The 11916-nt window shown below is 45.3% G+C and overlaps 1 long non-coding RNA gene across 2 annotated transcripts in view; it reads right to left on the bottom strand.

The window, feature by feature from the left end:
* Positions 1-5026: 5026 nt before the first annotated feature.
* LOC144781098 (uncharacterized) overlaps positions 5027-11916 on the bottom strand; it is a 149695-nt gene continuing 142805 nt past the window's right edge. For both annotated transcript variants that reach the window (XR_013600875.1, XR_013600873.1), the window contains one exon: positions 5027-5225. This is a non-coding gene — a long non-coding RNA (uncharacterized LOC144781098). The remainder of the gene's footprint in view (positions 5226-11916) is intronic.

Genomic DNA, 11916 nt, shown 5'->3' with positions numbered 1-11916 from the left:
GCAGGGAGGGGTCCATGTACTCACCTGTATTTTTACTTGTAAAGCCCTGCTTGGGAAGGTGACGGTCCCCCCTGGCTAAGGGAGGTTCTGAGAGGCCTCCCCAATTAATAATTAGAGAAGCCCATTGGAGGTGGTGGTCACCAGGGTGCAGGGGTGCAGTGCAGGCACCCCAGAATAATTTAAATAAAAAATCCCAGTATTTGGTGGTCCTAGGAGGTCGGTTAAATCCTAGGATTGGAGCCCCATGCACCCCTCCTTTATTTTTCAGAGCCCCTGGGATTTGGTCCCCCAGGGAGCTTCCTGTAAAAGAAACACAGGAGCCTGTGCTGTTTTTTACCTTTAATGTTGCCACAAATCCATGGATCCACCCGTGAATCACTGCAAAATTGAAATAAAATCTCTTTTTAATGCATGGCAGGGTCTCTGTGGGGACCCACCACACCATATCTAGGGGGTCAGGGTATTGCTACCCTGCTTCCTTTTCTTTATTTTTTTACTTTTTTAGTGGGATTTGGCTTCAAACCGAGTCCCAAGATGGCTGCCAACAAGAGTCTCAAGATGGCGGCCAACACCTCCTGGTTTCTCGCCTCCTGAGATATCAATATTTGTTAAAATTACATTGCTCTAAAAAGTCTGAACGGATTTACATCAAATCACAAAAAGCACACTTTGTCGACCAACATCTAGCTTTCTGGCAAATTTGGTGCAATTCCTTTCAGTGGTTCAGGATGTAGTCATGTTCCAAAAATTAAAAATCCCCATGGACTTAAAAAGGGACCCCTCTTTTTCCTGGAACCCAAGCTTGACAGATCACCCCGAAACTCACAACAAAGCAACTGAACCAAAAGCGGGAAGCTGTTTTTCAAATTTTATGAAGATTCGTCAAGCGGCACCAAAGTTATTGACAATACAAAAAATGCTTTTCCTATGAAAACTTTGGTCCTAACTATAACTATCTACTGGCTATCACCGGTAGGTAATATATAACTTTTGGAGTCTCAACCAGCACGCTTCTTTCTCAGTTTTAAAATAAGAACACTCCCTATCAACCAGGAGGACACCAGAAAATTTAGGTGAAAATCAGTATTGAGAAGATTGAACATATTAAGAGCTACAGTGGCAATAAGGTGTACTACTTCGAGAATGTTGCAAGACAATTTATTCATATTTTATCTTATCTAAGTACAGCAAAGGTTTCTTAATTAAACAATAAAAAATTAGGATATAGATACTGACATCATCTATGACTTTATACAAGCTATTCAATTATAATGATCTGGTAAGTCCAAGGGGGGCAGTGCCATTTGCAACTAATGTTATAAAATGTTCACATATCAATCATTCTGTTATGTTGAAAATAATCTGAGTGTTGGTTTAGGACTGGGTATACCACTCTCATAGAACTCTATTTAAATAGCCATACTTTTTGGAAAAAAGGAAAGCCAGCAAATGAGCAATGATCTAACCAGCCTACTTCTTTAATCAATGCTGATCTCACAATATATTCTAAGTATAATAGTTCCGAGTAATAGCATCTTTGATGAGTCCGTAACACCATGGATTTATACCTGGGTGAGATAAAAGCACATACATCAAAGCTCAAAAAATCATATAAAGATCAATGCAGGTCTAGTGACTCATATCATGAACTCGACCAATCTGTACTGACCTTGACCCACAAACTGGCTGAAATTATGTGATCCTGGGTACATATTTTATTTCACTGAGCTGCTTTTTTCTTCACATAAGAGCACCTTTAAATGTATAAATATGTGAGTTGAGCAAATAACTCTTGTTTGATTTAATAGACTAAACATTTAATACATATAATACAAATCTAGCCCTCATAAAGGGTAAGCATGAAAACCGACTTGCCTCCTAGTTCACTAAAAGCATTTTTATCAAGGCAGGACAGGAATATTTCTCAGTTTCTGTTTAAAAGACACTCGCTTTTTATACATATATTACTGCATGAAATGGTAGTGCATTGTCATTTGCAATCAACAGATTTTCCATTGAAATGGCCACAAAACCTCCTACTGTCATGCAGTTTTACTGATAAAACTCTATAGTGCACAAACGTTTGGAAATCGGGTTTGCACTTCACTAAATAAAGTGTTCTCATTTGTTTTGATCCTCTAACCATCCTTGTTTCCATCACAATTCTGAATTACAGAAAGAAATGTATATTACTAACTGCTGACATATATTGAAATATTTGTACTGTTTATTTACAAGCTATTTAAATGTTCTGTGTGAGAAAAAACACTGACAACTTTCAGTCTTTCTGTTCACAATTGTCAGAGAGTTCCTTTTGCAAAATCCTCCAACTACAGTCAGTGAAAGAAAAGTATACACCAGTCTCCCTTGTAAAATAGGCAGCAATTTGTAAAAAGACATAAACTGGTATTTGACCTCCCTCTTTTAACAGACAGAAAATGTGTCAAGTTATAAACAAGATTTGGAGCATCATTATTGTTCATTCACTTTCGGAATAGACAGAACACCTGCTCTTTCCCGGCGCCCCAGAAGAGAAATGGAGGTCATAAAAACAGCTCACCCTAATAATATCTGACCTCCAGTAGATTTTTTGAGACCTGTTTATTTCATTATTTGATGAAGCTAAAACTCTGCATAGGTCCACCAGTATGACCTGTCACAATGCGGACAAAGCATTTGATAGGATTTATTGACCTTTCTTTGAAACTTAAGGAAACCCTGAATACAGCAAAAACACATTTCTTCACGAACAGGTGTTATATGCAAATCCCTTTGCTAGGGTTTTTGTGATGGGTGGGACTTTTCATGTTTTTTTCGTTAATTGTGGTACTTATTAAGGATGCCTTATCTCACTCCAGTTGAACTTCAACTTTTGTTTGTCTCTTAGTACCAAACATTAAAAGCAAGAGGTGATTTTCCTTGCTTCCGTTAAGGCGTAAGGCATTCTTCATCTTCATTAGCCAATATATGTAATGTGTTTCTTACTCCAGAGAACTTTTTTCTTACTTTTCCATTTTTTAAGGTTTGTGATGTTTCCCAGTTGAAAATTCCCTTCATTCCCGCAACGTATTTTCTGCACATTGCAGCATAATCTTCATTGTATTTTGAGCTACTTTTAAATACTCGAGCCAAAATGAAAAATGTGTGCAAACTTTTTCTTTGCTAGTTCACTTTTTGCAATTCTTCAATGTTCAGTGGCAACCGTATTCAGTATTGCTCTCTGCAAATAGCCATATGCAACTTAAATTAGGACACAAATCATGATTTCCAGGCTAATGTGGGATTGAATAAAACAATGTGGCTACTTTCCGCACCAATAGACGCAACAGTGATCCAACAACAGAGCAATAAGGCTACAACTATATAGGACCACATTATAATATGTTGATGGCAAAAGAGTAATATAGCAGAACAATATACAACATAACACAGCACAACACAATACAACACAACAATTGTAGCACAACATACTAGCATACTAACACAGTAAAACACCACACCACCAAACAAATACAAAATAAACAGAGCAGCGTACCATCAAGACAACTAAATGTCAGCACAAAAAAACAAACAGTACTGTAATGTAAACACAATAACAAACTAAATGACTCCATTAAATCAATACACACCAGTACAGCAATGTATCTGTTTTGTGTTTTCTATTGTATTAGATTGCGTTGTCGTTTGTGAATATTTTGTTGCAGTGTTGTTGTTTTATGCTGTTATTGTTTATGACTGTTGATACATTGTTGTCTTATTCTATATTTTTTGTCATATCTGTGGCGGTATTGCATTGATGTATTGTTTTTGTAGCAGTATATTTTACATGGTTTACATTTGGTATTAGGTTCGTGTAGTTATAATTGTATTTTGGTCTGTTTTTGTTTTGCTTGGCAATTTATTGTATTGTTTGAGCTGTATGACTGGCATTCCTCTGCTATTTTTGGTTATTTGATTTGGGCTGTCATTTGTTAGGTTGGGTTGTGCTCATTTTGCGAGCTGCGTTGTATTTTTTTGTGCAGTGATTTTTTTGCATTTACTTCTGCTAATTTGAACTGAACAAGCTGCCAGTTAAACACAACTCCTTTAACAATGTAAACGAATGAGAAAGGTCAATTCAGACAGATTGATTATTAATATAGGAATGTTTACAATGCATTTTATTAAAATGGGGAGGCTGAACTGCACAGTTGAATTGGCAAATTATTGCAGATTTTAGGACCAAAGCACCTAAGACAGTGTTCTTAATAGTCCAACTGCTTAAAGTGAGGGACATGTAGGAGGAGGAGAAATATCTGGGGCCTATTCACAAAGGCATGTAAGAGTCCCTGAAATAGTCATCTTTTAGACTTCTTTTATTTACATCTAAATGTGTTTGTGCATTTCGTCTAAAATAGCTTAAATTTAAATAAAATGAGAATATGTAAACAGAATATTAATATATTATGTAGACCAAATAGAAATGGCCATGCTTTCCTTGCACATGTACTAATATGGAGTTTGTCGAGAAATGTAAGTGCCCCTTTAGTTCTACTTTTCATGGTAATTTATGATTTTGTGTTTGATTCCTTTGGGCATGAAGGTCTTTGAGTATTGTAGTGACAGAATTGTTCCGTTAAACAGAATGGCATGTGCCCAATAATTTATTTAGCAAACACCAGCTCTTACAAAAGGACTCTTTTGTGGATGAAAAGCCAGTAGAGAAGGATATGTGCTGCAACCCCTTGACCATTTCAACAGCAGAGTACTGAATCTCCTTTCCCATGTCTAGAGTATAAGGCGGAAAACGAAGATGAAAAGGGATCCAGAAAGTGCACCAGTTTGTGCTCTGAAAGATTACACTAGACTTGGGGTGCAGGAGTGGCAGTGTCCACCAGTGTCCACCAGCTTGGTTGGCTATAGTGCACTGGCCCAATGATATCTGTTTTTGCCAATAAGTAGATGCTCCATTTTACATCAATAAATGTAAGAAAATGATGGACCATTTAATAACGGATGACTGACAAACAGGAACTCAGATTTGGGGTTGTGCTCATGGCCTGTTTATTTATCTAGGCACTCTATTGGATGTTGTTGACACAAATGATAAAAATATATTTTTGTTGACAAAAATAAGACATAACAATCTTCAAAAATATCCTCTCACACTGGGCAGAGCTTGCAGCTTGAGTCCAGGGAAGAATCCTGCCGAACCCCGCTTTGAATTGTTACACTCTGTCAGCCAACTGAAAAATAGAAAGAGGTTAGGATTAATCTTTTAAAGAGTTAGGTTGAATTAAAATTGTGCAGAAATTACAGACTTTGCTAGACTCTGAATCAAAATTGTATGCTCCAAAAATATCAAATCATGGGGCACATTACAACTGAATAACTCCTGTTTTGTCTCTGTCAGAATATTAATATATTATGTAGACCAAATAGAAATGGCAATGCTCTCCTTGCACGTGTACTAATAGGGAGTTTGTCGAGAAATGTAAGTGCCCCTTTAGTTCTACTTTTCATGGTAATTTATGATTTTGTGTTTGATCCCTTTAGGCATGAAGGTCTTTGAGTATTGTAGTGACAGAATTGTTCCTTAAAACAGAATGGCATGTGCCCAATAATTTATTTACAAACACCAGCTCTTACAAAAGGACTCTTTTGTGGATGAAAAGCCAGTAGAGAAGGATATGTGCTGCAACCCCTTGACTATTTGAACATCAGAGTACTGAATCTCCTTTCCCATGTCTAGAGTATAAGGTGGAAAACTAAGATGAAAAGGAATCCAGAAAGTCCACCAGTTTGTGCTCTGAAAGATTACACTAGACTTGGGGTGCAGGAGTAGTACAAAAGGGGGTGGTGATGGACGGAGCATTTGAATCAATCAAACACTCACACCCAGTCAAAAGATCTGGGTTTAATCCATCACCGTTCTTTAGCCCACTCTGCCACCCCAGTTCAGACATGGCTATATGCAAATCAGTCTGACCCTGTGCCTCATGGGAACAGTCCAGCCCGAACTGCCAAGCCATGTCTTCCCTGGACTGGAAACAAGCTTCCGAGGACGGGTTTCTGGCTTTCCAGCCGTCTTCAGCCCGGCTTGCTTGAATCCAGTGGCAAAGTGAGCAAGAGACTAACGTCTGAGCATACCCTGCCACACTTATGGCGGCCAAAAGCAGTACAAAAGGGGGTGGTGATGGACGGAGCATCTGAATCAATCAAACACTCACACCCAGTCAAAAGATCTGGGTTTAATCCATCACCGTTCTTTAGCCCACTCTGCCACCCCAGTTCAGACATGGCTATATGCAAATCAGTCTGACCCTGTGCCTCATGGGAACAGTCCAGCCCGAACTGCCAAGCCATGTCTTCCCTGGAACGAAAACAAGCTTCCGAGGACGGGTTTCTGGCATTCCAGCCGTCTTCAGCCCGGCTTGCTTGAATCCAGTGGCAAAGTGAGCAAGGGACTCACGTCTGAGCATACCCTGCCACACTTATGGCGGCCAAAAGCAGTACAAAAGGGGGTGGTGATGGACGGAGCATCTGAATCAATCAAACACTCACACCCAGTCAAAAGATCTGGGTTTAATCCATCACCGTTCTTTAGCCCACTCTGCCACCCCAGTTCAGACATGGCTATATGCAAATCAGTCTGACCCTGTGCCTCATGGGAACAGTCCAGCCCGAACTGCCAAGCCATGTCTTCCCTGGACCGGAAATAAGCTTCCGAGGACCGGTTTCTGGCATTCCAGCCGTCTTCAGCCCGGCTTGCTTGAATCCAGTGGCAAAGTGAGCAAGGGACTCACGTATGAGCATACCCTGCCACACTTATGGCGGCCAAAAGCAGTACAAAAGGGAGTGGTGATGGACAGAGCATCTGAATCAATTAAACACTCACACCCAGTCAAAAGATCTGGGTTTAATCCATCACCGTTCTTTATCCCACTCTGCCACCCCAGTTCAGACATGGCTATATGCTAATCAGTCTGACCCTGTGCCTCATGGGAACAGTCCAGCCCGAACTGCCAAGCCATGTCTTCCCTGGACCGGAAACAAGCTTCCGAGGACCGGTTTCTGGCATTCCAGCCGTCTTCAGCCCGGCTTGCTTCAATCCAGTGGCAAAGTGAGCAAGGGACTCACGTCTGAGCATACCCTGCCACACTTATGGCGGCCAAAAGCAGTACAAAAGGGGGTGGTGATGGACGGAGCATCTGAATCAATCAAACACTCACACCCAGTCAAAAGATCTGGGTTTAATCCATCACCGTTCTTTAGCCCACTCTGCCACCCCAGTTCAGACATGGCTATATGCAAATCAGTCTGACCCTGTGCCTCATGGGAACAGTCCAGCCCGAACTGCCAAGCCATGTCTTCCCTGGACCGGAAACAAGCTTCCGATGACCGGTTTCTTGCATTCCAGCCGTCTTCCGCCCGGCTTGCTTGAATCCAGTGGCAAAGTGAGCAAGGGACTCATGTCTGAGCATACCCTGCCACACTTATGGCGGCCAAAAGCAGTACAAAAGGGGGTGGTGATGGACAGAGCATCTGAATCAATCAAACACTCACACCCAGTCAAAAGATCTGGGTTTAATCCATCACCGTTCTTTAGCCCACTCTGCCACCCCAGTTCAGACATGGCTATATGCAAATCAGTCTGACCCTGTGCCTCATCGGAACAGTCCAGCCCGAACTGCCAAGCCATGTCTTCCCTGGACCGGAAACAAGCTTCCGAGGACCGGTTTCTGGCATTCCAGCCGTCTTCAGCCCGGCTTGCTTGAATCCAGTGGCAAAGTGAGCAAGGGACTTACGTCTGAGCATACCCTGCCACACTTATGGCGGCCAAAAGCAGTACAAAAGGGGGTGGTGATGGACGGAGCATCTGAATCAATCAAACACTCACACCCAGTCAAAAGATCTGGGTTTAATCCATCACCGTTCTTTAGCCCACTCTGCCACCCCAGTTCAGACATGGCTATATGCAAATCAGTCTGAACCTGTGCCTCATGGGAACAGTCCAGCCCGAACTGCCAAGCCATGTCTTCCCTGGACCGGAAACAAGCTTCCGAGGACCGGTTTCTGGCATTCCAGCCGTCTTCAGCCCGGCTTGCTTGAATCCAGTGGCAAAGTGAGCAAGGGACTCACGTCTGAACATACCCTGCCACACTTATGGCGGCCAAAAAGATCTGGGTTTAATCCATCACCGTTCTTTAGCCAACTCTGCCACCCCAGTTCAGACATGGCTATATGCAAATCAGTCTGACCCTGTGCCTCATGGGAACAGTCCAGCCCGAACTGCCAAGCCATGTCTTCCCTGGACCGGAAACAAGCTTCCGAGGACCGGTTTCTGGCCTTCCAGCCGTCTTCAGCCCGGCTTGCTTGAATCCAGTGGCAAAGTGAGCAAGGGACTCATGTCTGAGCATACCCTGCCACACTTATGGCGGCCAAAAGCAGTACAAAAGGGGGTGGTGAAGGACGGAGCATCTGAATCAATCAAACACTCACACCCAGTCAAAAGATCTGTAAAGATAAGTGTGGCAGGGTATGCTCAGACGTGAGTCCCTTGCTCACTTTGTCACTGGATTCAAGCAAGCCGGGCTGAAGATGGTTGTAATGCCAGAAACCGATCCTGTTCCGGTCCAGGGAAGGCATGGCTTGGCAGTTCGGGCTGGACTGTTCCCATGAGGCACAGGGTCAGACTGATTAGCATATAGCCATGTCTGAACTGGGGTGGCAGAGTGGGCTAAAGAACGGTGATGGATTAAACCCAGATCCTTTGACTGGGTGTGAGTGTTTGATTGGTTCAGATGCTCCGTCCATTACCACCCCCTTTTGTACCGCTTTTGGCCGCCATAAGTGTGGCAGGGTATGCTCAGACTTGAGTCCCTTGCTCACTTTGCCACTGGATTCAAGCAAGCCGGGCTGAAGACGGCTGTAATGCCAGAAACCGGTCCTCGGAAGCTTGTTTCCGGTCCAGGGAAGGCATGGCTTGGCAGTTCGGGCTGGACTGTTCCCATAAGGCACAGGGTCAGACTGATTTGCATATAGCCATGTCTGAACTGGGGTGGCAGAGTGGGCTAAAGAACGGTGATGGATTAAACCCAGATCCTTTGACTGGGTGTGGGTGTTTGATTGGTTCAGATGCTCCGTCCATTACCACCCCCTTTTGTACCGCTTTTGGCCGCCATAAGTGTGGCAGGGTATGCTCAGACGTGAGTCCCTTGCTCACTTTGCCACTGGACTCAAGCAAGCTGGGCTGAAGACGGTTGTAATGCGAGAAACCGGTCCTCGGAGGCTTGTTTCCGGTCCAGGGAAGGCATGGCTTGGCAGTTCGGGCTGGACTGTTCCCATGAGGCACAGGGTCAGACTGATTTGCATATAGCCATGTCTGAACTGGGGTGGCAGAGTGGGCTAAAGAACGTGATGGATTAAACCCAGATCCTTTGACTGGGTGTGGGTGTTTGATTGGTTCAGATGCTCCGTCCATTACCACCCCCTTTTGTACCACTTTTTGCCGCCATAAGTGTGGCAGGGTATGCTCAGACGTGAGTCCCTTGCTCACTTTGCCACTGGACTCAAGCAAGCTGGGCTGAAGACGGTTGTAATGCCAGAAACCGGTCCTCGGAGGCTTGTTTCCGGTCCAGGGAAGGCATGGCTTGGCAGTTCGGGCTGGACTGTTCCCATGATGCACAGGGTCAGACTGATTTGCATATAGCCATGTCTGAACTGGGGTGGCAGAGTGGGCTAAAGAACGGTGATGGATTAAACCCAGATCCTTTGACTGGGTGTGGGTGTTTGATTGGTTCAGATGCTCCGTCCATTACCACCCCCTTTTGTACCGCTTTTGGCCGCCATAAGTGTGGCAGGGTATGCTCAGACGTGAGTCCCTTGCTCACTTTGCCACTGGATTCAAGCAAGCCGGGCTGAAGACGGCTGTAATGCCAGAAACCGGTCCTCGGAAGCTTGTTTCCGGTCCAGGGAAGGCATGGCTTGGCAGTTCGGGCTGGACTGTTCCCATAAGGCACAGGGTCAGACTGATTTGCATATAGCCATGTCTGAACTGGGGTGGGAGAGTGGGCTAAAGAACGGTGATGGATTAAACCCAGATCCTTTGACAGGGTGTGGGTGTTTGATTGGTTCAGATGCTCCGTCCATTACCACCCCCTTTTGTACCGCTTTTTGCCGCCATAAGTGTGGCAGGGTATGCTCAGACGTGAGTCCCTTGCTCACTTTGCCACTGGACTCAAGCAAGCTGGGCTGAAGACGGTTGTAATGCCAGAAACCGGTCCTCGGAGGCTTGTTTCCGGTCCAGGGAAGGCATGGCTTGGCAGTTCGGGCTGGACTGTTCCCATGAGGCACAGGGTCAGACTGATTTGCATATAGCCATGTCTGAACTGGGGTGGCAGAGTGGGCTAAAGAACGGTGATGGATTAAACCCAGATCCTTTGACTGGGTGTGAGTGTTTGATTGGTTCAGATGCTCCGTCCATTACCACCCCCTTTTGTACCGGTTTTGGCCGCCATAAGTGTGGCAGGGTATGCTCAGACGTGAGTCCCTTGCTCACTTTGCCACTGGATTCAAGCAAGCCGGGCTGAAGACGGCTGTAATGCCAGAAACCGGTCCTCGGAAGCTTGTTTCCGGTCCAGGGAAGGCATGGCTTGGCAGTTCGGGCTGGACTGTTCCCATAAGGCACAGGGTCAGACTGATTTGCATATAGCCATGTCTGAACTGGGGTGGCAGAGTGGGCTAAAGAACGGTGATGGATTAAACCCAGATCCTTTGACTGGGTGTGGGTGTTTGATTGGTTCAGATGCTCCGTCCATTACCACCCCCTTTTGTACCGCTTTTGGCCGCCATAAGTGTGGCAGGGTATGCTCAGACGTGAGTCCCTTGCTCACTTTGCCACTGGACTCAAGCAAGCTGGGCTGAAGACGGTTGTAATGCCAGAAACCGGTCCTCGGAGGCTTGTTTCCGGTCCAGGGAAGGCATGGCTTGGCAGTTCGGGCTGGACTGTTCCCATGAGGCACAGGGTCAGACTGATTTGCATATAGCCATGTCTGAACTGGGGTGGCAGAGTGGGCTAAAGAACGGTGATGGATTAAACCCAGATCCTTTGACTGGGTGTGAGTGTTTGATTGGTTCAGATGCTCCGTCCATTACCACCCCCTTTTGTACCGCTGTTGGCCGCCATAAGTGTGGCAGGGTATGCTCAGACGTGAGTCCCTTGCTCACTTTGCCACTGGATTCAAGCAAGCCGGGCTGAAGACGGCTGTAATGCCAGAAACCGGTCCTCGGAAGCTTGTTTCCGGTCCAGGGAAGGCATGGCTTGGCAGTTCGGGCTGGACTGTTCCCATAAGGCACAGGGTCAGACTGATTTGCATATAGCCATGTCTGAACTGGGGTGGCAGAGTGGGCTAAAGAACGGTGATGGATTAAACCCAGATCCTTTGACTGGGTGTGGGTGTTTGATTGGTTCAGATGCTCCGTCCATTACCACCCCCTTTTGTACCGCTTTTGGCCGCCATAAGTGTGGCAGGGTATGCTCAGACGTGAGTCCCTTGCTCACTTTGCCACTGGACTCAAGCAAGCTGGGCTGAAGACGGTTGTAATGCCAGAAACCGGTCCTCGGAGGCTTGTTTCCGGTCCAGGGAAGGCATGGCTTGGCAGTTCGGGCTGCACTGTTCCCATGAGGCACAGGGTTAGACTGATTTGCATATAGCCATGTCTGAACTGGGGTGGCAGAGTGGGCTAAAGAACGGTGATGGATTAAACCCAGATCCTTTGACTGGGTGTGGGTGTTTGATTGGTTCAGATGCTCCGTCCATTACCACCCCCTTTTGTACCGCTTTTTGCCGCCATAAGTGTGGCAGGGTATGCTCAGACGTGAGTCCCTTGCTCACTTTGCCACTGGACTGAAGCAAGCTGGGCTGAAGACGGTTG

The sequence above is a fragment of the Lissotriton helveticus genome, chromosome 9, assembly GCF_964261635.1.
Source record: "Lissotriton helveticus chromosome 9, aLisHel1.1, whole genome shotgun sequence".
Classification (NCBI taxonomy): domain Eukaryota; kingdom Metazoa; phylum Chordata; class Amphibia; order Caudata; family Salamandridae; genus Lissotriton; species Lissotriton helveticus.
This window is presented reverse-complemented; position numbering and strand designations above follow the sequence as displayed.